General features: G+C 37.4%; 1 protein-coding gene and 1 long non-coding RNA gene across 7 annotated transcripts in view; one reads left to right on the top strand and one right to left on the bottom strand.

Moving 5' to 3' along the window:
• The window catches only part of ZNF385D (zinc finger protein 385D), a 1173536-nt gene that overhangs the window by 164023 nt on the left and 984141 nt on the right, over positions 1–25372 (bottom strand). The gene's annotated exons all lie outside the window — the stretch shown is intronic.
• Positions 13269–23885, top strand: LOC105727074 (uncharacterized). The gene is made up of 3 exons (XR_001109698.3): positions 13269–13417; positions 23330–23464; positions 23821–23885. It is a non-coding gene; the product is annotated as an uncharacterized LOC105727074 (long non-coding RNA).

Below are 25372 nucleotides of genomic sequence, written 5' to 3'. Positions count from 1 at the left end.
ATGCACACATGGCAACAAATAGAAGGGTACAAAAACGCTTCAGATGAAAAATAAAACTCTCTTCTCTAACATTCCTAGTCCAGAGGTCAATGTTTAAAGCATTTATTTACTGTTAGGACTTTTTTTCTGCTGGTTGACATCACAGCTCTAAATAACACTTTAATATATCTAAATCTCTAGGCACTAAGAAAGATGAGAATTTATATATTCTGTCACTTTTTTTTGTCTTTTTTTCCATACTTCGCTACATAGCCTTTAACAGTTTTTATTCATTTAAATATTCTATTGTTATTTTATAACCTTACATAGTATATTTCCACTTTTATATTTGGTTCCCTTAATTTGAATCAGGATCTTAAATACCCTGATTGAAGTTATTCATTTTTTTCTTTTCTCCTTCAGTTTTCCAATTCTCAGATTATCTCAGCTATATTTACACTTTTATTTATGTATTTATTTACTTATTTAGAGACAGAGTCTTGCTCTGTTGCCCAGGCTAGAGTGCAAAGGCTTTGATCTCAGCTCACTGCAACCACCACCTCCCAGGCTCAAGCGACTCTCCTGCCTTAGCCTCCCCAGTAGCTGAGATTACAGGCACACACCACTATGCCTGGCTAATTTTTGTATTTTTACCATGTTGGCCAGACTGGTGTCAAACTCCTGACCTCTAGTGATCTGCCCAGCTCGGTCTCCTGAAGTGCTGGGATTACAGGTATAAGCCATTGCACCCGGCCTATTTTACTTTTAAATGTCCAGAAACTTTCTAACTGAAATATTCTTTTAACTGCAACTAATTTCTCCAGACTTTGTTTATGAGTGACTCTAAAATTTGAAAGCTAATAAACAATAGTATTGTAGTTTTAATTTTATTAATATTTTTGTCTGCTGGCTGGGTAATGTGACAGAATTAGACTTCTTTATGTTTTCAACATTACAAATCTTGGCTCATTCAAAAGGGAATTTTTTTAGCTTCAAGCAAACTAGCTTTTCTTATCAACTGCTTGAAATTCTGTCTTATTTTTTCTTGTACATATACAAACCACGTTTTTCTATATTTTCTTTTTGCCTTTATTTTCTATAAATAATGTGTTTGTATCTTATAAAGCAAATTTTCTTCTTCCCAGTCATCAGTCACCATGTTTTCAGATCGACTGGTCCCATGTTTCCTGCTTTCTTCATCCATCATTCTAGCTGCAGGCCCTAATTCTAGACCTTTTCCAGTATTTGACCTCATACTCCTCTAGTTTTTCTATTCCATGCACTTCAATGTACCCTATGGTTTCCAGAAATATTTAAAGCTTTCATCTGTTGGCAATCCAAAACACTTCTGTTCTTTTGCAGCTATATTTCCTTTTTGTATTCCTTTAAATTTAAGAAAATCTCCAGAGAAGAGATTGTATGTGTAGAATCTTTGTGCCATTTTGAAATATAACTAGTTATTTCTAAATGTGTTTTAAATAACACATCTAAAGAAAAGTAATCTTGGTTCCTAAAAATGTACACTCATCCAAAATACCTGACATCAATAAATTAAAGTTTACAGGTAAAGGATTATCGTTGCTCATATTTGACCACAAAAACTATTCCATTTAAAAATTAGGCTTTCTAAATAACATTTTGCCATCAAGAACATGATTTAGGATCATGTCACTTCCTCTGAAATCTTCTGGGTACTCTTAGTGAGAGTTGCTTTCCTTTTCTTGGAATACAAAATTCCTTCCCTCATGAAAATAATATATGACAGCTAAAACTACACTTTTAGCCTTCTTCTGTTGCTAAATTTCCTTTGTCTTTTAAGTAAACTTTCTAAATCATTTCTCCAGATCTTTCTGGATAGCCATTTGCATTTTTTAAAGGAATCTTGGCTCAAAATAAGCAAACATAAAGAAAGGCAATCACAATCAAGGAAATGTCCTAGTACTACAGATTTGTGTTAATAACCTGGCAAAATAATCTGGCCGCCTATGTACCTCTGGGATAGTGATGTTAACTCTTAAGAAAAACAAATCACGGATCAAGTGTAAGGCTGCTAAGCCAAATTTCAAACTACTCCTAAACATTCCACAGGAAAGGGCCATATACTATATAACATGCCTTGGCAAGAGTTTCCATAGCTATTTTCACTTTATCATATAAATCTACAAAGGAGTACATTAAAGACAACACGGGTTCAAATAGGTGATAAAGGGGATAGCTGAGCATGGAAAATGGAGAGCGAAAATTGGTCCTAAAGCAATAAGGTATCCTGGCCTAGCACAGTAGCTCATGCCTGTAATCCCAGTACTTTGAGAGGCCAAGGTGGGGGAACCACTTGAAGCCAGGAGTCCAAGACCAGGCTGGGAAATGTAGCAAGACCCCATCTCTGCAAAATTAAATGTGTATATATATACATTGGGCATGGTGGTACATACTTGCAGGCCCAACTACTTGAAAGGCTAAGATGAGAGGATCACTTGAGCCCAGTAGGTTGAGGCTGTAGTGAGTTATATTTGTGCCACTGCACTCCAGCCTGGGTGACAGAAGGAAACTCTGTCCCTAAAGAAAAAAAAAAAGAAGGTGTGTTGGAATAGAAATATTGAGGTGGATAGGCCTGGACTGGCCTTCTAGAATAGTGCATCCATTATTATTAGTATCTTGAAAAAGACTACTGGGAAGATTAAATGAAATAATATATGCAAAATACTTAAAGCCAAGCATGTTTAGAATCCATAATAGTGTTGTAGTTTTCAGACACCATTATCTTCCAGGTACTGAGGGCCAAATAGGAAAATTATAAGACTTCTATGCTGTATGTCCAATGCTTATGATCATGATGAAATATATAATCCTTAGAATATTCTGTATTGATTATAGAGAGATTAGTTAATATAGTAAATAACTGAAAACAAGGAATTAAAGAAAATTGAGGTGGCTGGGCAGTTTGATAAAGTTAAAAGGAAGAAACTGATCATGTAGGCCTGCGAGAAGGTTGGAACTCAGTCAGTGCAAACAAGGGGGAAGGATGCCCTCTACATGGACAAAAGATGCTTCCTGCATCTCTGCAGAATTTTGTTCAAGGATGGATATGTAACCCAACGGTTTGGGCAGATAAAATAATGCAAAAGCAAATGGTTCTGACCTTCAGAAAATAATCCAGAATAATGAAGAGTAGACAAACATATAAATAGATTTTAATTAAAATTAGCAAGTATTGAAATAATGGTATAAGTAAAGCACTCGGAAACAGAGGAGAGGGATTGGTTACTCAGTTTCTGTGTATCCTGGAAGACTTCAAATGAGTGATAATATTTTAGCTGGGTGAGTAGGAGTTATTTAGATAGAATGGAGAAAATGGTAGAACAGAAACAGCCCATATAAATGTATGAAAGAATGTGAGGTCAGGAGACATTTAAAATTTTGGTATGAATAGAGAGTATATGTGGAAGAGATGAAAGTGGCAAGATCGATTGGGGCATACAAATGATTTGTGTGCTGTACTAATGAATTCGGACTTTTCCCCTTTTAGCAATGTTAAAAAAAACATTCAACTTAAAAGTATACATAAAGAAATGTATATTTTAGAAAAATAATTTAGATAAGAACCTGAAGAAAGTCAATCTGGAGTCAAAAAGACAAATTAAGAAGTGTCATTTTGTAATAGTCCAGCTAAAAAATACAGGACCTAATTCAGTCTGTAGCAACTGGAAGACTGAAGGAGATACTGGGGACATTTTTAGGATACAGGCTTTTAAGTCAGCATTATCTGTTTGAAATAAGGCCCCAGAAAGGCTCATTCTTCTCATCTGGGTAACTGAATGAATAGTGACAACCTAGACCATCATATGAATAAAGGAAGAATGGCAAATTTTAGAAGGATGTGTGGACAAGGGAATTAATGAGTTCATATTAGGAACATTAAATTTTATATGCTAATTAGCATATAAAATTTACTTTTATGATACATATAGTAGATATGTAGAAAATTTACTTTTGTGATACATATAGTAGATACGTAGAAAATTTGGAATAAGATTCAAGAGTTTTAAAATGTGTTCCATTTTGAGGTTATACATTTAAGAATTATTGGTATAACTGAAGACATAGGAGTGAATGATATGTAATAGGCTTTGAGTAACGTTAGAAGAAACAGGGCTGCAGTGAGATTACTGGGGAAGTGCTGATGTCTTCAGGGATGGCAGAGAAAAAAGATCCAACAAAGGATCCTGAAGAGTTGAGTGTTGGAGGAGAAATAGGAGAGAATGGGACACTTACCTAAAGGGAAAGAGGACATAGAATAAAGGGATTATCAGACAGGCCAATTTCTGTGTAATTTTTGAAGTTTTTTTAAAAAGTAGATTCTGTTATCTCTGTTGGATGCCCAATTTTAATGCCCATCAACTTATAATGACTACATTATAAGCATGTAGTCCATGTCAGGCACTGTGACTAAGCCTGAGGATAAAAAGACAAGATAAAGTTCTTGATCTCAATGAGTATGCAATCTAGTGGAGATGACAAATGTATGTAGAGATAATTACTACACAACATGATATTATGATAATTGCTGTAAAACAGAGTCATAATTAGAAACACAAGGGAGGAAATAATGAATGTTGTTGGAGATGGGTTATATAAAGCTTTATAGTGGGAGAAAAGTTACAAGTAAGAGCAAAGTTGTTTTCTTCCTTAAGCTTTCTCAATAGTTTTATTAGGTTCAGTTTTAATACTTTCATCTCACAGCTAAATGGAAAATTTCTGATTAATTACAATGACTAACTTCTTTTAAAAATGTACCTTTATTTAAAAATTCATATTTTATTATTTAATTTTTAGAATACATAATGTCAATGTTTAAAGACCTCCTGATTTAATAGAAGACTATATGAAAGAATAAGCATTTATCAAACAATACATAACCTTATAGAGGTAATATATACAATATATTTAAAGACAATAAAGAAAAAACTAAGACATTTTTATGGATAGAAAGATTAAAAATAATTTTTAAAAGTCTCTGTTTTCTTGAAATTTAACTACAGAGTCAATGCCATGTGAATAAAGTATAATAGGGTTTTTAATAAGACTTGATAGCATAATTATAAAATTTACATAGAAGAAGAAGTTATCAAGAATAGATAAACCACCCTTAAAGAAGGAGAACATGTAGAGGCCATGCCCTACTAGACATCAAGCCTTATTTTATAGCTATCAATTAAGGTACTGGCACTCACCCGGAGAAAGAGCAATAGGCCAATCCAGCAGATCGGAAGCCAGCAAGCAGATCCATTTTCAAATGTAATATGCTCATTCATCCACTCACTCAATTTGCGTTACTGAGCACTGATTATGTGCTGGGCATTTTTCTAGGTTTTGGAGTTTTAGCAGTAAATAAAACCAACAAAAATCATTTTCCTTATTGTATTTATGTTTCAGTGGGAGTTAGACAAATAATAAGGTAAATAATAAGATAAATAATACAGGTATACACAAGTTCAAATAGTCACAAGAGCATTGGAAAATAAGGGACGTGGGATTGCAAAAGTTTGGAAAAGTATCGATTTTTAAATATAAATGGCCATATGTGGCCTCATTGAAAAAATGACTTTAGAGAAAAAGGCTGAAGGAAGTACAGAAGGTAGCATGTCACTGCCTGAGGGAGTAGCACTTCAGGCAAAGGTCAAAGCCAGTGCCAAGACCCTGCAGTTGGAGTGTACCTGAGACACACATGTCATTGTCATTCAGTGGAGACAGAAATGACAAATCGATGAGTGAGCCAGGACAATTGTTGACTCTTACTTAAAGATATTGAATTTATATTTTATACCCTATACAAGAATTAATTTCCAGTAGATCATAGACTTAAATCTGAAAAGCAAAACTTTACCTTATAAGAGAAAAGAAAAATATTTTAATGTCCTTAATGTAGGAAAATATTTTTTACATAAGACAAAAAGTTTCCAACAGCTTTGAAACTAAGAACATTTGTCGTCAAAAGTCACCGTAAAAAGAACAAAAAGACAAGTTACAAATAATACAAAGGGTTAATATCATTCAAATATGAAGAACTCCAACAATTCAGTAAGAAAGTCATATTTTAAGATAAAATGGATATTTCACAGAAATGGAAACGTTTATACCAATAAACAAAAAAATTCTTCTAACTAGGGTAATTAGTGAAAAAAATCAAAGTTTAACTTTTGGATTCTACTTTTCATCTAAAAATATATAATAGTAACAAACATTGATGAAGATGTAGAACAGAAAGAACCCTTAGACATCTAGGTGGGAGTAAAAATTAGTAGCACTTTTTGGTAACTTCTACTGAAGTTAAGATCCTGATTATTATAAGGCCCAGCAGTTTCATTTCTAGATAATAGACCATAAAGAAATTCATGCAGCTGTGGACAAATAGGCATGCGCAAGAGCATTATTGACAGCAGTCTTTGAAACAGCGAAAGCGTGGATCAGGGTATCCATCTACAGAAGAATAGACTTGTACCCTATGGTCTATTCATACAGCAGATTAGCTACACCACATGATAAGAAAAGAGAGCAGCTAAATGTGTCAACACAGATGAATCTCAGATACATAATAGGGAGTGTAAAAATAAGTAAGGGAAGGTTACTATGTGTATGTATATGCTATGATATTTCATAATAAAACTTTTTTTAATTGTGATTACCTCTGACAGGGAGGCAAGGGGATAAGACCAGCAGAAAGAAGCACAAATTATTTTAGAAGTTAAAGATAATGTTTAATTTTTAAGGTGGGTACGAGGTACATGTTTTTTATATTATGTATTATGCTTTCATAATTTACAAATACACTATGTATATTTGTATACATCAAATATTTTGTTGAAAAAGCAAAATGAAAATTTATAGAATAATATAACTTTATAGTGAACCTTTGAAAATTATACCATTAAAAAATGAATTACATTGTTTTTATCTGTTGAATTTTTATCCTAAAAAATTAATGAAAAATGGCCCAGATAGCCAATCATTTAATATAGTCAAAATTAACTAAGTGGAGGCAGTGAGTGTTCTTTCTTTTTTGCTTCATTTCATTTGTTGGTTGGAGATGAACAGAGAGTAGAAGGATGTCGTATTAACCCCGAAAATATATGTAATGGCTATCTAATCAATGAGAAAACCTAAAACATAAATATTCAAATTAATTTCAATTCCATTTTATAGTTTAGAAAGTAAATTAAAATATTAAATATGTATACAGCATCTTTCTGTTACACGCTGGACATGGTAACTCAGAAAAATAAGTATGAAAAATGTTTCAGGCCAGGCATGGCGTCTCACACCTATAAACTCAGCACTTTGAAGGCCAAGGTGGGAGGATCACTTTAGTCCAGAAGTTTGAGATGGGCCTGGGCAAAATAGCAAGATCTTGTCTCTACAAAACAAATTTTAAAAATTAGCTGGGCATGGTAATCCCAGCAACTTGGGAACCTGAGGTATGAGGATCACTTGAGCCTGAGTGTTCAAGGCTGCAGTGAGCCAATACCATGCTACTGCACTTCAGCCTGGGAGGCAGACCACATCTCAAAACAAAAAACAAACAAAAGTTTCATGAGGTTCCTCATACCTTCTTGGGAATTAAATTGTAATCAACAAAAATTCCATATTATAATTTTTTTTACAAGTGCCCCCTCAATAAATAAAATAATTTTACAATATTATATTTTACTTAACCAAAAGGAAATGAGAAGTCTGTTTGTTCCTCTATCACTTAAATACCTCTCAGGAGGGAAACGTCAGTGAATGGTTAGCAAAACAGAACAAAGTGAAAGTGAAATTTAATAGACTTCCAAAATCATTATTCACCAAGACTTACCTTTAATGAATCTGTTACATAATTAATTACTATAATAATTAATGTCCAGTTTTAAAAGTCAATATTTTAGTCCAATATGAATATAAACTAGGTACTAATAAATATTTGCTTCATTGTCCTCACAAAGAGAAAACACACATACAATAAAGTTAGTATATATTAACCTGCTTGGGGTCACACCCTGAACCTTCATTTATCAGGAAGTGCTCAGCTTCTGAAATCCTAAACTCATCATTCACTCTGTCCACAAGCTTCTTTGAGTTCCAGTCTGCTTTTTTTTTCTCACTATATAATGTTTTTAGCCTCATTCCAAACAGTTTTTTTTTTCTAGTTGTAATTCCTTCTCCAATATCTAGCCTAGAAACCTTTGTCTTTCATACCAATGGCTTTCATGTTTCAGTTGTTCCACTATACTTTCAGCATATTTTTGTTTAAAATTTTCTGTCATAGATCAACCAAACATCTGACTTCTTAGGTATTCATATTATTACGGTTCATCTTTACTAGCTGTTCAAACCCAATACTCCTGTTACTCAAAAATCAACTCCTGTTACTAGCAGTGAGATATGTTAACCTCTTTAAGCCTGATTATTTATAAATGAGATAATAATGTGACATATAGGCATGTTGTAGAGATTAAGTGAGATTATATTTGCAAAGGACTTAATTACTATAGTTTCTGGAATAAAGAAATATTCATAATTATGATTTGTAATTATTAGTTGTTTTATTGACTTATCTAAACAGATCAAACACCTGTGTAGATTTCCTGCTGGTTTCCACATTCTTGCTGCTTTTCTCTGTAAGATCTTTTACAAGATACTGCTCCTCTTCCCATCACTTGAATGATGCTATTCTTCAGTATTCTATCTGTATTCCAGTCTGATGATTTATTTATCTATTGTGATTCAGAATTCTTGTAAAAGGATACTACTTTTTGAATCATAAACAAACAGCAAGAGAAACAAGTTAATGATTACTACAGATGGCAATATATTGATATGTCTTGCATTACCCTCTTCTAATTGTGTTCTTTACAATAGGATTTATATTCTCTCAGAGAGCCTTTCCTCCTTAGTAATTTTATCTTCATGGCAAAAAAAAAAAAAAAAAGCAACAAAAAAACACACAATTATTGCATTATGTGTAATTTTCTCCTCTTTGAAAAAGAGAACCAAAAAATCTATCTATCTGCAGTAAAGCTTAGGTTTGCTCAAACTCCCATTTTCAAATCAGATCGTTCAAATGAGAAAGGAATGGCAACTTCTATTTTGGGAATTTGAATCCCAGCAACAGGTACCTTTCAAGAATAAAACCTATTCCATTTTCTTCTAAGTAGAAAACAGAATCTGTCAATCAAAGTACAAAACTTCCACAAGGGAAAAGCATTCTAGAGCATAAAGCCATTCATTGATCTAAATCAAATGAAAAGGTGGTGGATCTCTTAAGCAGGCCCTTGTTTTAACATGTTCTATTCCCGACACCTGCTACAGGGCAGCAAGGGCTGAAATACGCCCTGAGTGGCAGGCTCCTGACTGACTTGGAAATGACATCATGTGTGGCAGATTCGTGTGTGACCTCAGAGTATCTTCCACACATCACCCAAGAATAATAGCTTCAGGTCACCAAATGCCTTTTCCCCGGCTGCTGTGTGTCATGCTTGTGCTCATCCTTCTTTTCTGGTCACTCCCAACTAGTCCTGCTTGAGATCTCTCAACTCAGCTTGCTTCTTGTTTTACAATGAGGACTCTGGCTATCTATTTTTAAAGGAAGGACTCATGGACTAGTTGTTTGGTGTGATGACTAAGGGTTTCAGTTTTTCCCCTCCTTCTGACTTCAAGGCTGCCTTTAGCAATGTTTCCAATTCCCAATTCATTGCCTCACTTCCTAGACAAATCTTTCTTTCTTTCTGTCTTTATTCTTGAACTAGATCCAACTCAGGGCCAAAACATCAAAAACAATTTCTGAAATGGAAATGGTTCTTGCTCAGTCTTTTGTGGACAAAATTCCATGATTAACATGTTTTCTGTATGAATTTAACTAAAAAAGAGAAGGCTGAGGAAGGGGCACAGAAGTGAAGCAGAGCCTTTTGCTGTCTCTTGCCTTTAGTACTGGTAGTAATTCTTTCTTTCTGAGCACAATCCCACCTTACTAAATGTGTGTGAGCACATACACATGCCAATACATACACACAATGCATTTTAAAAACATGAAAAGGGTTTAATTTTCCTTCTAGATTTTCTAGGTATAATAGACTTTTTAAAAAATTACAGTGAACAACAGGCAAGAAAATGTAATCTGAAACCACTGGCGATAAAGAGAGGTCAAAAAATAAGCTAGCCCTAGGAAACTGTTGAGAAGTAAGAAAAAAGAGGTTCTTAAGAGGAGGCAAAAGAAGTGTCAGGGCACTGGTCAGAGTCAAGAGGCTTTCTGATGGATTTATCCCACCCCAAAGACACAACTCCACTGCTGCTTCCTGTCTAAACCCTGGCTTCCCAGAGCAAAGCTCAACCTAGTCATGAGTAGTTATACTGAAACAGTTGAGGCAGTATTACTACAAGGAGACAGTAGACACACAGCTTTTCATTGGAGTTGCTGAACCACAAGAACACGGGGAATGAAAGGCAAGAAGCAACTGTGGCAGACAGGGCTTTTGTATGATGGAGCTGGTCCATTCGGGCAATTCTAAAAGTTGTTCTTTTATCAATTAAAACCATAGGGGTTTCTGTATAATGCTTCACACCAGACCTATCAAAATCATCCACACTTACTTTGCAGTGCCCATTTGTTCTTTGGACTTCCCATTTAGTAGAGCTAGGTAACAGATGGGGTCTGTGTATTTTTACTTTAAAACAGCTGTCTTAGGTCTGGCTCCCCAGAAGCCGTCTCTGAGACAAATTACACTGTGCAAGTGGTTTTTAATGAAATGCTGCTAGGAAAGACTAGTACACTTGAGGAGAAGCAGGACAGGGAGAGGGAAGATGCCAATCGATGGGGCAGGGTTTCAGGCCCAGGCTATGGAGAATGGCTTCAGCCTGATCCCACAGAGGTTGGAAACAAAAGTACATGAAAGCCCAGAAGGGTGCACAGATATTGTAAACGGGATTGTGGGACCTGAGTAGATAACTGCTGATGTCCAGTAAAGGCCTTTTAAGCAGTCATGACATAGCCACCGGGAATTTAAAGCTTGGTGATCAGTCTGACATGCATAAGTATTGGGGTGAAATACAAGCCAAGTGTAAATTATAGGATTCCCTGTGCCTTGCCTTGTGTCAAACAATTTTTAAACTTTTCAATAACTTTAATCCTATGTTTATTCATAATGTTATTCATATCTGCTGGCCATGATCCATAAAAAGATCTGAGATAAACCCATAACCTGGGATATAACTTCCCTTTATAGTGAGCTATTGAATCCATGGTAATTATAAACACATTTTTAAAAACACATGGACATATACACATACCTATGTATTATATAGTCAATCAAGTAAAGTACAAAGTTAAAGTGCTCATTCGTGATCACAGGTAAAACCAATAGTTAATTAAATGCTTTTTTAAAATAATCATTATTAAAAGTGGTGACATTTTCCAGCCCAAACTTAAAATGATGTATTTGTCTTAACAGAACTTAAACTGGGAAAAGGAACCAGGAAAACATGCTTACCAGTGCTCACATACATCAGGGAGCCACTGAGCTTTATCAGATATCCACATTCTCAGACTCCACCCAGTATTTCTCCCTGGGACAAAAATAAGTTTGGTTCTTTGCTGTTCAGGGTCCTATAAATACCTGCAGTGGAGGCTTTCCACCTTTATTCAGTTCTTTGCTTCAACCTCCAAGCAAGCCCCATTCTTATATATATAACAGGAATGGCAGGTTATATGTTTCTGTCTCCCAGGTGTGCCAAAGTGAAGGCCTGTATGTGAATAGGGCTTGCTTGGAGGTTGAAAATTTTATCCCATTATATATGTGTGTATTATATTATATCCCATTATAAATATATGCCTTATATGTGTAACACATATATATGTAATATGTATACATAACATATATGCATGCAATATATACATAATAGGAAAACAGTGTACCTACTACATGAGCAATATTGAATACCAGACCATCTCTAGAAATTGGAATGGACTGATACTTAGTTTACGATTTCTTCAGTTTTGTCTCCTATCCCAGGACGCTATGTTCATGTGATCTAGACAAGGGCAGCACTTACTATCACAGAATACATTGTTTTCAACTGAATCACATTTTGTCTAAGTGATTTTTGAACAGCAGAAATAATGCTAAAGCTCTCTTAGTGAAGCAAACTAAAACTGTTTCCAGACATAAAACTTGTAGTCCAAGAAAGCCAAAGTAAAGAATATAGTCATGAAAGTCCAGAATGATCTTTCGTGAATACCAACGATATCATATGTCAGCCTCCCAGCCTTCATTTCTATGTGATTTTCTACCAAAAAAAAAGCACAATACGTAATTCCAAATTAAGTCTCTTTAATCTAGAAGCACAAGTATCAATGCAATTTCACAATGCAAAGGGATTTTTATTTTTCAGGTGGCAAGAACCAGCAATTTAACAGCTTTGTCTGAACCATAATGAAAATTTAGCTGCAGAAATTCATAGAAACTCTTTGTCCATCACCTAGTATCGAAAAGAAAGAGATGATACAGGAAAGAAAGTTATCCAAAGTGTGTCAGCCAACTCTGAATTTCAGTTTTCGCAGTGGCAAGGAGGGAAGAGGATTAATTTGAGTCAGAAGTATTCAGTGCCTAGCACTTCAGTAATTTTATAGCACAATTAAAAGGATAAATAAAATAACAAAGCAAAGATTAGAAAGTTACAAACACACTATTCAGTTCACAGAGCTGAAGATACTTATGGGTGAGAACTTACTATTCTTTGAAGATTCCAAGTCTCATTTTCAAATGGTCTACAAGCTAAATGACACAGGGAAGAGACATACTCTTTATCTGTCAAATGTATTCTCATTTTTTAAGGTGATGTTCTGAGGAAATGAAAGCCTAGGGGTGCAAGTAGTTAGATTTATTTATTTTTTAGAGACAGTGTCTTGCTCTCACCTAGGCTGGACTACAGTGTTGCAATTATGGCTCACTACAGCCTCAAACTCCTGGGTTCAAGCAATCCTCCTGCTTCAGCCTACTGCACAGCTGATACTACAGGCAGTATCATGCTTGACTATATTTGTTGTTGTTGAGTTGGGGGTCTTACTCTATGTTCCCCAGGTTGGTCTCAAACTCCTGGCCACAAGTGATCCTCCTGCCCCAGCTTTCCAAAGTATTGGGATTGCAGCATGAACCATTCAATGTGCCTGGCCACAAGTAGTTTTAAATTTCCTTCATGCTTCTAAGGATTTGGGTAACTGCCATACCTATGTTTTCTCTTCTTTTCATAGATAAGAAATACTGCCAAGGTTAATGGTGGAGAGAAAAGGAGATCCTTATGATATTCCTTGGCTTCTCCCCTCACTTTCAGGCCTGAAAACAACTAATTCAGCCTAAGAATGCATCTGTCTGCTATTTCACTCTGAAGAAGAAGTTGCAAGTTAAAAAAGGTATTATAACTTTTATAATGAAATAGTATATTTTTAGATTTGAAAAAATACTGATCACTGAAAACCAAGTCACTTTATCTAAATAGGGGTTGTTTTAAAAATGAAGCTATGTTTTAGTATAAGGTTTCATCGACTAGTTATCATTTACAATTTAATTAATTGCTTCATTTTTTCCCTTGGTTCCTTGGTGGGGACACTCATAGGATTATTATTATTTTCTCATTGTACTTTAAGTTCTGGGACACATGTGCAGAAACATGCTTACATAGGTATATACGTTCCATAATGGTTGGCTGCATCCATCACTCCGTCATCTACATTAGGTATTTCTCCTAATGCTATCCCTCCCGTAGGCCCCCAGCTTCCGACAGGCCCTGGTGTATGCTGTTCTTCTCCTTGTGTCTATGTGTTCTTATCGTTCAACTCCCACTTGTGAGTGAGAATGTATGGTGTTTGGTTTTCTGTTCTTGTGTTAATTTGCTGAGAATGATAATGGTTTACAGCTTCATCCATGTCCCTGCAAAGGACAAGAACTCATCCTTTTTATGGCTGCATAGTATTCCCTGGTGTATATGTGTCACATTTCCTTATCCAGTCTATCATTGATGGGCATTTTGGTTGGTTCCAAGTCTTTGCTATTGTGAACAGTGCTGCAATAAACATACGTGTGCAGGTGTCTTTATATTAGAATGATTTATAATTATTTGGGTATATACCCAGTAATGGGATTGCAGGGTCAAATGGTATTTACAGTTCTAGACCCTTGAGAAATTGCCACACTGTCTTCCACAATGGTTGAACTAATTTATACTCCCACCAACAATGTAAAAGCATTCCTATTTCTCCACATCCATTGTCTCCTGACTTTTTAATGATTGAGATGATATCTCATTGTGGTTTTGATTTGCATTTCTCTAATGACCAGTGACGATGAGCTTTTTTCATATGTTTGTTGGCTGCATAAATCTCTCCTTTTGAGAAGTGTCTGTTCATATCCTTTGCCCACTGTTTGATGAGGTTTTTTCCTGTAAATTTAAGTTCTTTGTAAATTCTGGATATTAGCCCTTCATCAGATGGGTAGACTGCAAAAATGTTCTCTCATTCTGTAGGTTGCCTGTTCACACTGATGATAGTTTCTTTTGCTGTGCAGAAGCCCTTTAGTTAAATTAGATCCCATTTGTCCATTTGGCTTTTGTTACCATTGCTTTTGGTGTTTTAGTCATGAAGTCTTTGCCCATGTGTGTGTCCTGAGTGGTATTGCCTAGGTTTTCTTCTAGGTTTTTTATGGTTTTAGATCTTACATTTAAATCTTTAATTCATCTGGAATTAATTTTTTATAAGGTGTAAGGAAGGGATCAGTTTTAGCTTTCTGCATATGGCTAGCCAGTTTTCCCAACACCATTTTATTAAATAGGGCATCCTTTCCCCATTGCTTGTTTTTGTCAGGTTTGTCAAAGATCAGATGGTTGTAGATGTGTGGCATTATTTCTGAATCCTCTGTTCTGTTCCATTGGTCTGTATATCTGTTTTGGTACCAGTACCATGCTAGGTTTTGATTACTGTAGCCTTGTATAGTTTGAAGTCAGGTAGTGTGATGCCTCCAGCTTTGTTTCTTTTGCTTAGAATTGTCTTGGCTATGTGGGCTCTTTTTTGGTTTCATATGAAATTTACGGTGGTTTTTTCCAATTCTGTGAAGAAAGTCAGTGGTAGCTTGATGGGGATAGCATTGAATCTATAGATTACTTTGGGCGGTATGGCCATTTTCATGATACTGTTTCTTCCTAACCATAAGCATGGAATGTTCCATTTGTTGTGTGCCCTCTCATTTCCTTGAGCAGTGGTTTGTACTTCTACTTGAGGAGGTCCTTCATATCCCTTGTAAGTTGTATTCCTAGGTATTTTATTCTCTTTGTAGCAATTGTGAATGGGAGTTCACTCATGATTTAGCTCTCTGTTTGTCTGTTATTGGTGTATAGGAATGCTTGTGATTTTTGCACAGTGATTTTTTACTCTGAGAGTTTGCTGAAGTTGCTTATCTCAAGGAGATTTTGGGCTGAGATGATGGGGTCTTCTAAATACATAATCATGTTGTCTGCAAATAGAGACAATTTGACTTCCTCTTTACTTATTTGAATATCCTTTATTTCTTTCTCTCGCCTGATTGCCCTGGCCAGAACTTCCAATTCTATGTTGAATAGTAGTGGTAAAAGAGAGCATACTTGTCTTGTGCAGGTTTTCAAAGGGAATGCTTCCAGTTTTTGCCCATTCAGCATGATATTGGCTGTGGGTTTGTCATAAATAGCTCTTATTATTTTGAGATACGTTCCATCAATACCTAGTTTATTGAGACTTTTTAGCATGAAGCATTGTTGAATTTTGTCAAAGGCCTTCTCTGCATCTATTGAGATAATCATGTGGTTTTTGTCTTTGGTTCTCTTGATGTGATGGATTTATTGATTTGTGTATATTGAACCATCCTTGCATCCGAGGGATGAAGCTGACTTGATTGTGATGAATAAACTTCTTGATGTGCTGTTAGATTCACTTTGCAAATATTTTATTGAGGATTTTCTCATTGATGTTCATCAGGGATATTGGCCTGAAATTGTGTTTTTTAATTGTGTCTCTGCCAGGTTTTAGTATCAGGATGATGTTAGCCTCATAAAATGAATTAGGGAGGATTCCCTCTTTTTGTATGGTTTGGAATAGTTTCAGAAGGAATGGTTCCAGCTCCTCTTTGTACCTCTGGTACAATTCGGCTGTGAAATCATCTGGTCCTGGACTTTTTTTGGTTGGTAGGCTATTGCTGCCTCAGTTTCAGACCTTGTTATTCATCTATTCAGGGATTTGACTTCTTCCTGGTTTCATCTTGAGAAGGTGTAAGTGTCTAGGAATTTATCCATTTCTTCTAGATTTTTCTGTTTTATTTGCATAGAGGTTTATAGTATTCTCTGATGGTAGTTTTTATTTCTTTTTTTTTTTTATTGCATTTTAGGTTTTGGGGTACATGTGAAAAACATGCAAGGTTGTTGCATAGGTGCATACGTGGCAGTGTGATTTGCTGCCTCCCTCCCCTTCACCTATATCTGGCATTTCTCCCCATGCTATCCCTCCCCAACTCCCCACCCCACCACTGTCCCCCCCACTCCCCACCAACAGACCCCCGTGTATAGTGCTCCCCTCCCTGTGTCCATGTGTTCTCCTTGTTCAACACCCGCCTATGAGTGAGAACATGTGGTGTTTGATTTTGTGTTCTTGTGTCAGTTTGCTGAGAATGATGGTTTCCAGGTTCATCCATGTCCCTACAAAGGACGCGAACTCCTCGTTTTTTATGGCTGCATAATATTCCATGGTGTATATGTGCCACATTTTTCCTGTCCAGTCTATCATCAATGGGCATTTGGGTTGGTTCCAGCACTTTGCTATTGTAAACTGTGCTGCAATGAACATTCGTGTGCATGTGTCCTTATAGTAGAACGATTTATAATCCTTTGGATATATGCCCAGTAATGGGATTGCTGGGTCAAATGGAATTTCTATTTCTAGATCCTTTAGGAATCGCCACACTGTTTTCCACAGTGGTTGAACTAATTTACACTCCCACCAACAGTGTAAAAGTGTTCCTATTTCTCCACATCCTCTCCAGCATCTGTTGTCTCCAGTTTTTTTAATGATCGCCATTCTAACTGGCATGAGATGGTATCTCAATGTAGTTTTGATTTGCATTTCTCTAATGACCAGTGATGATGCTCATTTTTTCATATGTTTGTTGGCCTCATGTATGTCTTCTTTTGTAAAGTATCTGTTCATATCCTTCACCCATTTTTGGTAGTTTGTATTTCTGTGGGATTGGTGGTAATATCACCTTTATCATTTTTTATTGACTCTATTTGATTCTTCTCTCATTTCTTCATTAGTCCGACTAGCGGTCTGTTTTGTTGATCTTTTCAAAAAACCAGCTCCTGGATTCACTGATTTTTTTGAAGGGTTTTTTGTGCCTCTGTCTCCTTCAGTTCTGCTTGAATCTTAGTTACTTCTTGTCTTCTGTTGGTTTTTGAAATTGTTTATTCTTGCTTCTCTATATTTTTTTTTTTAATTGTGATGTTAGGGTGTTGATTTTAGATCTTTCCTGCTTTCTCTTGTGGGCATTTAGTGCTATAAAGTTCCCTCTACACACTGCTTAAATATGTTCCCGAGATTCTGGTATGTTGTGTCTTTGTTCTCATTGGTTTCAAAGAACTTCTTGATTTCTGCCTTAATTTTGTTATTTATCTATCTAGTAGTCATTCAGGAGCATGTTGTTCAGTTTCCATGTAGTTGTGCAGTTTTGAGCGAGTTTCTGAATCCTGAGTTCTAATTTGATTGCACTGTGGTCTCAGAGACTGTTATGATTTCCGTTCTTTTGCATTTGCTGAGGAGTGTTTTACTTCCAATTATGTGGTCAATTTTAGAATAGGTGTGATGTGGTGCTGAGAAGAATATATATTCTGTTGATTTGGGGTGGAGGGTTCTGTAGATGTCTATTAAGTCTGCTTGGTTCAGAGCTGAGTTAAAATCCTGGATATCTTTGTTAATTTTCTGTTTCATTGATCTAATATTGACAATGGAGTGTTAGAGTCTCCCACTATTATCGTGTGGGAGTCTAAGTCTCTGTAGGTTTCTAAGAACTTGCTTTATGAATCTGAGTGCTCCTGCTTTGGGTGCATATATATTTAGGATAGTTAGCTCTTCTTGTTGCATTGATCCTTTATCATTATGTAATGTCCTTCTTTGTCTCTTTTCATCTTTGATGGTTTAAAGTCTGTTTTATCACAGACTAGGATTGCAACCCCTGCTTTTTTTTTTTTTTTTTTTGCCTTCCATTTGCTTGGTAAACATTCCTCCATCCCTTATTTTGAGGCTATGTGTGACTTTGCACATGAGATGGGCCTCCTGAATTTAGCACACTGATGGGTCTTGACTCTTCATCCAATTTGCCAGTCTGTGTCTTTTAATTGGGGCATGTAGTACATTTACATTTAAGCTTAAATTTTTATGTGTGAATTTGATCCTGCCATTATGATGCTAGCTGGTTATTTTGCCCCTTAGTTGATGCAGTTTCTTCCTAGCATCCATGGTCTTTACAATTTGGTATGTTTTTGCAGTGGCTGGTACCAGTTGTTTCTTTCCATCCTTAGTGCTTCCTCAGGAGCTCTTGTAGGGCAGGCTTTGTGGTGACAAAATCTCTCAGTATTCGCTTGTCCATAAAGGATTTTATTTCTCCTTTGCTTATCAAGCATAGTTTGGTGGATATGAAATTCTGGGTTGAAAATTCTTTTCTTTAAGAATGTTGAATATTGGTATTGGCCTCCACTCTCTTGGCTTGTAAGGTTTCTGCCGAAAGATCTGCTGTTGGTCTGATGGGCATCCCTTTGTGGGTAGCCTGACCTTTCTCTCTGGCTGTCCTTAGCATTTTTTTCCTGCATTTCAGCTTTGGTGAATCTAACAATTACATGTCTTGGGGTTGCTCTTCTTGAGGTGTATCTTTGTGGTGTTCTGTGTATTTCCTGAATTTGAATATTTTGCCTACCTTGGTCAGTTGGGGAAGTTCTCCTCGATAATATCCTGAAGAGTGTTCTCCAACTTTTGGTTTCGTTCTCTTTTTCACTTTCAGGCACGCTGACCAAATGTAGATTTGGTCTTTAAATGTAATTCCATATTTCTTGGAGGCTTTGTTAATTTCTTTTCAGTCTTTTGTCTCTATTCTTGTCTTTTCACTTTATTTCATTGAGTTCATCTTCAATCTCTGATATCCTTTCTACTGCTTGATCGATTTAGCTATTGAAACTTGTGTATGCTTCACGAAGTTCTCATGCTGTGTTTTTCAGCTCCCTCAGGTCGTTTATGCTCTTCTCTGTGCTTGTTATTCTAGTTAGTATTCATCTAACCTTTTTTCAAGGATCTTAGTTTCCTTTGCATTGGGTTAGAACATGCTCCTTTAGCTCAAAGAAGTTTGTTATTACCCACCTTCTGAAGCCTGCTTCTGTCAAACTCATTCTCCATCCAGTTTTGTTCTTTTGCTGGTGAGAAGCTGTGATCCCTTAAAGGAGAAGAGGCATTCTAGTTTTTGGAGTTTTCAGCCCTTTTGTGCTGGTTTCTTCCCATCTTTGTGGATTTATCTACTTCTGGTCTTTCAGGTCTGTGGCCTTTGGATGGGGTCTCCAAGTGGACGTTCTTTTTGTTGATGTTGAAACTCTTTCTGTTTGTTAGTTTTTCCTCTAATAGTCAGGCTGCTCTGCTGCAGGTCTGCTGGAGTTTGCTGGGCATCCAGTCTAGACCCTGCTTGCCTGGGAATCACCCGTGGTGGCTGCAGAATAGCAAAGATTGCTGCCTGTTCCTTCCTCTGGTAGCTTCGTCCCAGAGGGGTACCCACCAGATGCCAGCCAGAGCTCTCTTGTATGAGGTGTCTGTCAGCCCCTACTGTGAGGTATCTCCCAGTGAGGGTAGGTGCGGGTCAGGGAGCCACTTGACGAGGCAATTTGTCCCTTATCAGAATCAAGTGCTGTGTTGGGAAATCTGCTCCTCTCTTCAGATCTGCCAGGCAGGGACGTTTAGTTCTGAAGCTGTACCCTCTACCATCCCTTTTCCCAGGTGCTCTGTCCCAGGAATGTGGGGGCTTTATAAGTCCCCGAGAGGCTGCTGCCTTTTTTCAGAGATGCCCTGCCAGTGAGGACATCTAGTACAGCAGTCTGCCTGCAGCTGCTGAGCTTTCTTGAACTTCACCAATTCGAACTTCCTGGCAGCTTTGCTTACACTGTGGAGTTGAAACTGCCTACTTGAGCCTCAGCAATGACAGACACCCCTCCCCTCACCGAGCTCAAACGTCCAGGTCAAGCTCGGACTGCTGTGCTGGCTGCAAGAATTTCAAGCTGTTGGATCTTAGCTTGCTGGTCTCCGTTGGGGTGGGACCCATGGAGCCATACCACTTGGCTCCCTGGCTTCAGCCCCCTTTCCAGAGAAGTGAATGATTCTGTCTCACTGGTGTTCCAGGTACCACTGGGGAAGGAAAAAAAACACTGCTGTGGCTAGCTCGGTTTCTGCCCAAATGGCTGCCCAGTTTTTGTGCTGGAAACCCAGGGCCCTTGTGGTTGTGTAGGTACTAGAGGGAATCTCGTGGTCTGCGGTTTGTGAAGACTATGGGAAAAGCGCAGTATCTGGGCCAGAGTGTAGGAAACAGTCCCTAATGGCTTCCCTTGGCTAGGAGAGGGAGTTCCCCAGCCCCTTGTGTTTCTCACATGAGGTGATGCCCCACCCTGCTTCAGCTCGCCCTCTTGGGCTACACCCACTGTCCAGCCAGTCCCAATGAGATGAACCAAGTGTCTCAGTTGGGAATGTGGAGATCACCTGCCTTCTGTGTTGATCTTGCTGGGAGCTGATTACCAGAGCTGTTCATATTCGGTCATCTTGCCCAGGAGCCCCAGGATTATTTTCAAATAGTGTTATGGGCCTCAAGAAGTCCTGTAATTTATACCACATTAGTATTTACTAAATAGAATAAGCAATGTTCCTGCCACTGTATTCTACTTACGTTAAAATCTGTTAATTCTAAAAAGAAAAATAATACAAACAAAAATGAGCATGATCTCTACTTCCACAAAACTTGTAAATGGAATGCACACCCAATATCGGTAGCATATGGAAATGGCATAGGAACTCATGAAAGAGAGAGAAGGAGAGTGATTTCTGACTGGTGTAAAGAAGAAAGACTTCAGTGGAAAACAGCTTTAAAGCTCGGACTTGAGAATTAGGTAGGACCATAAAAAAGGGAAGGAGTGGTGTGAGGCACACACAACAGGGCAATTACACATGAAAATAGATGGAATGTAAATGATATATAGGCGAGAAAACATTTTCAGCCAAATGGGGCTTTTGTGATTTATCTGGAGCATTATGTAGGAGTGGGTGATAAACCTATGAAGGTGGTTTTAAGATAAGCTCACCAAACACCTTGAGTTCACTTTTGAATAGGTGATGAATGGCATCATGGATAGTCTTTAGAAGGTATAATCCAACAATCTTCTGGAAAGGTAATTGAATAGGGAAGAATGAAAAGACACAGAGATCTCTTTTATATGGCAGTGATCCAGGTAGCACTAAATGGGTGAAGAAAAGCAAAGGATGGACTGGCAGGATAATTGAGATTTCAAAGAAGAATTAAATGGAATTAATTAATATTTACTTATATGCTACCTTAAAGGAAACCTACTACTTTATAGAATACCTATGGCAAATGCATTTCTAATAATTCATAAGGGGCTGAATCATTTATGATAGGAGATAACCATTAGAGTCTTAGAGAAAGCAGTCCTGCAAATGATTTTTTTCTTAATTTTCAAAGATATCTATAAAGATATACTTAGCTTAATATATACATGATTAAAATTATACACATATATCTCATTTCTGATTTATTTTCAAATAGTTCTATATTTAAAATAATGTTTCAAAAATGTAAGGATGAACAATAGTAGATCATAGGTTACACGCATGTAACTTTTAGCCTAATGAGTGAAAAATCCACAATAATTGTAGAAAACATAGAAACATTTTAAAACTTGTTTATTAAAAAAATTAGGAAAAATTTCTGTCAAGCAATACAAAACATATTCCCAACTGGAACATCATATGTGAATAAATATTATTATTATTAGACTGTAATTGAATTCAATGTCAGTAAAGCAATATCTTTGTTCAAAACTGAAGAAAGTGAGATTTCTGCCCAACAGACAGACAAAAGACTAGAGTCTCAAATAGTATCTGTTGACGTGGATACCGAAAGAAAAAAATGACAAGATTTCAAGCATAAATTTATGTCTGAAGATATTTTACTTTCAACCACAGATTAGGTACTGTGACTTAATAAGAGAATGCTAATTTCTAAAACAGAACACCCAGTGAGTTTCACCACATACATTCTTATGGCCTCTTAGGTAAATACAGACCTATTCAATATCAAAATTACATCTTATTTACTCAATTCTTAAATGATTCCAGAGAAGCTCACTATGTTCCCTTATGATCAGAAAAATGCTAAATTGGGATCATCTCCATGCCTGAGCTCAATGGAACAACTAGGTGTCCTCAGTTGTTTCAGCATGTCCCTGCCATGTTTAAGGCTTCCAATGTTGCATTTATAAAAATGGCTGAAGAGAATTCCACTAAAACAGCAGTGACTTCCAAATAAACTTCAAATCAATTATTTTTCTATGTGAACTGGGGTCATTTATAAACTTTTCTACAGGAGGGTACCAAAATTCAAATGCTGTTTCTCATTGCAGACTAGCTTTGTTATTTATAGACAGACATCCAGCCTACTCATAGCAAACAGAGGGCAAGCCATTTGATCAATTTAGCTGAACTATTATTGTGTATGTATAAAGTTGAAAAAGGATTCCATAAGGCTCTTTTGAGGGATAAGTCATAGTGTTTGGCAAATACCAAATACTGAACACCTACTACTGAATGAATGAGTTATGTGTGGTATAAAGAATATCCATTTTATACTTTAAAAATCAAAATTTTTCCTAAACATTGCCAAAACACACTTTTTCCAAAGTTTGCATAGGAGACAATTTCTGCAGGTGAATGAGAATAGCTACGATTTATTGAAAATCTGCCATGTGCTAATCCTTTTGCTGACTATAATAGTGATCCATAGTATAAACATAGAATTTGGTGTTACTCTTCCTGTTTTACAGATGAGGAAAATCTTGCCCAGAGCAGTTATTTCCTTAAAGTCACTAGGGTATGTAGGATAAATAAGCTGACCAGAAACTGAAAGAAAACAGAATAGTCTGAGGATTTAGAAATTTCCACCAAGAAGCACTTAAATTTTGATAAATATATGTGAGTTCCTCCCATAACATCTTTTAGGCTGACCGACTGTGCCAGGAACTGCATGGTAACCTCTGTGACCTGCACATACACCTCCAGATGAATTCCTGGAACTAAAAAGTCTGAAGTAACTGGAAAACCTCGAGACATTGTTCTTTAATCCTGCCTCAATGGGTAAGGCAACTGGACTTTGTAATCAACCTTGCTCAACTGATAGATCAACCTCATGACTCCAGACTCTAAGACCCAATCCCAGCTTGCAAAAACCGCCCTGAACTGTAACTTCTGTAACTTTCCACTTCCTACCCCAAACCTATAAAACCAACTCCTATCCCACCACCCTATGCTGACTCTTTTTCTGGACTCAGTCTGCCCACACCCGGGTGAATAAACAACCATGTCGCTCGTACAAGGCTTGTTTGGAGTGGTCTCTTTGTTCAGAGTGTATTTTAACATTTGGTTCTGAAACCTGAGTCAGGGGTATTCCTTTGGGGAGACTAACCCCCTGTCCCCATTCTCCCTCTCCTCAGAGACTCACCTGCCACCTCAGTGCATCAGACCAGCCTGACAACCCTCTTGCCACCTTCGGATCAGGTAAGCAGTTTCTCCCTCTCCCTCTCCCCCTTTCAATCCTTCTCCTTCTAAATAGAGAAGAAAAGGCAAGTCTCTCTCCCTCTCTCTTTTCATTTAGAGAAAAGGAGACAAGTCTTCCTCTCTCTTTTTTCCTTTAAATCCCAAGGAGACAAGTCTCCTTCTCTCTCTTTTTCTTCTGAGGTAAAGGAGACACTATCTGTGTGCTCAAAAACTCCGACATTGGTCACGGACTCGACTAGGGAAGGCGACGGTCTTCCCTTGGTGTCTGATCAGTCGCGGGGATGCCTGCCTTGATCACTCACTCATGTTACAGCCTTGGATTCAGTCAGGGACACCTACTGAAAGCCCTGGCAGCTGCTTGCTCCTTCTCCTCATCTCTACTCCTTTCCTTCTCTGTGGGCAATATTCCGCCCTCTATTCCTCTGGCTTTGCCTCTAGCCTGTGTCTTAAAACACTTAAAACCTCTTCAACTGTCACCTGATCTAAAACCTAAACATATCATTTTTTTTTTTTCTGTAACGTGGCATGGCTTCAATACAATGGTTCCAAATGGCCAGAAAACGGCACTTTCAATTTTTCTATTCTGTGAGACCTAAAAAATTTTTGTAAACAAATGGGTAGATGGTCTGAGATGCCTGACCTCCAGGCATTTTTTTTTTACATTCCAATCCCTCCCTAATCTCTGCTCTCAATGCAACCTGTCCCAAATTTTCCTTCTCTCCCTTCCATCTGCCGGCAACCCAGAATCTTCCTTGTCCATCTACCCTTCTGACCTTTCTCCTCCCCACCTGTCCAAAGCAGACCCTAGCTCCCCCACCCCAGAGCCTCCCTCCTCTTCCTTTGCCTACCACCCACCTCTTTATGCCCCTCCTCTCAACCTCCCCACCTCATACCTGGTCCAGCTTACAGTTTAGTGCCACAGCTAACTCCTCTGCCCCTGCCCAACAATTCTCCCTTTTAGAAGTGGCTGGAGCCAAAGGCATAGTTAGGGTGCACGTTGCTTTCTCGTTATCTGACCTTTCCAAAATCGGCCAATGGTTAGGCTACTTTTCATGAGATCTTACTAAATATATACCAGAGCTCCAATACTTAACCCAGTCCTATAATCTTACCTGGAGTGATTTAAATGTCATCCTTACTCCTACTCTCACCTCTGAAGAATGCTTAATATGCATTTTATCACCCAATCAGCCCCTGACATTAAAAAAGCTACAGAAATTAAAATCTGGCCCTCAAGTCCCACAACAGGAATTAACCTCACCTTCAAGGTATTCACTAATAGTCAAAAAGCTGCCAGGCAGCAGTGCATCTTAGAACTACAAATGCTTGCCTCTGCCCTAAGACAAACCCCAGCCACACCACCAGCTCACAAAGACTTCAAAGTGCCCAGACTGCAGTGTCCAGCTGCCCCTCCTGGACCTTGCTTCAAGTGTTGGAAACCTGGCCACAGGAATGCCTGCAGTCTGGGATTCTTCATAAACTGTGCCC

Source organism: Aotus nancymaae, unplaced genomic scaffold, assembly GCF_030222135.1.
Source record: "Aotus nancymaae isolate 86718 unplaced genomic scaffold, 86718_ANA_hifiasm-v0.15.2.pri h1tg000019l, whole genome shotgun sequence".
NCBI lineage: Eukaryota > Metazoa > Chordata > Mammalia > Primates > Aotidae > Aotus > Aotus nancymaae.
Note: the sequence above shows the minus strand (reverse complement) of the source record. Positions and strands in the feature narration are given on the sequence as shown.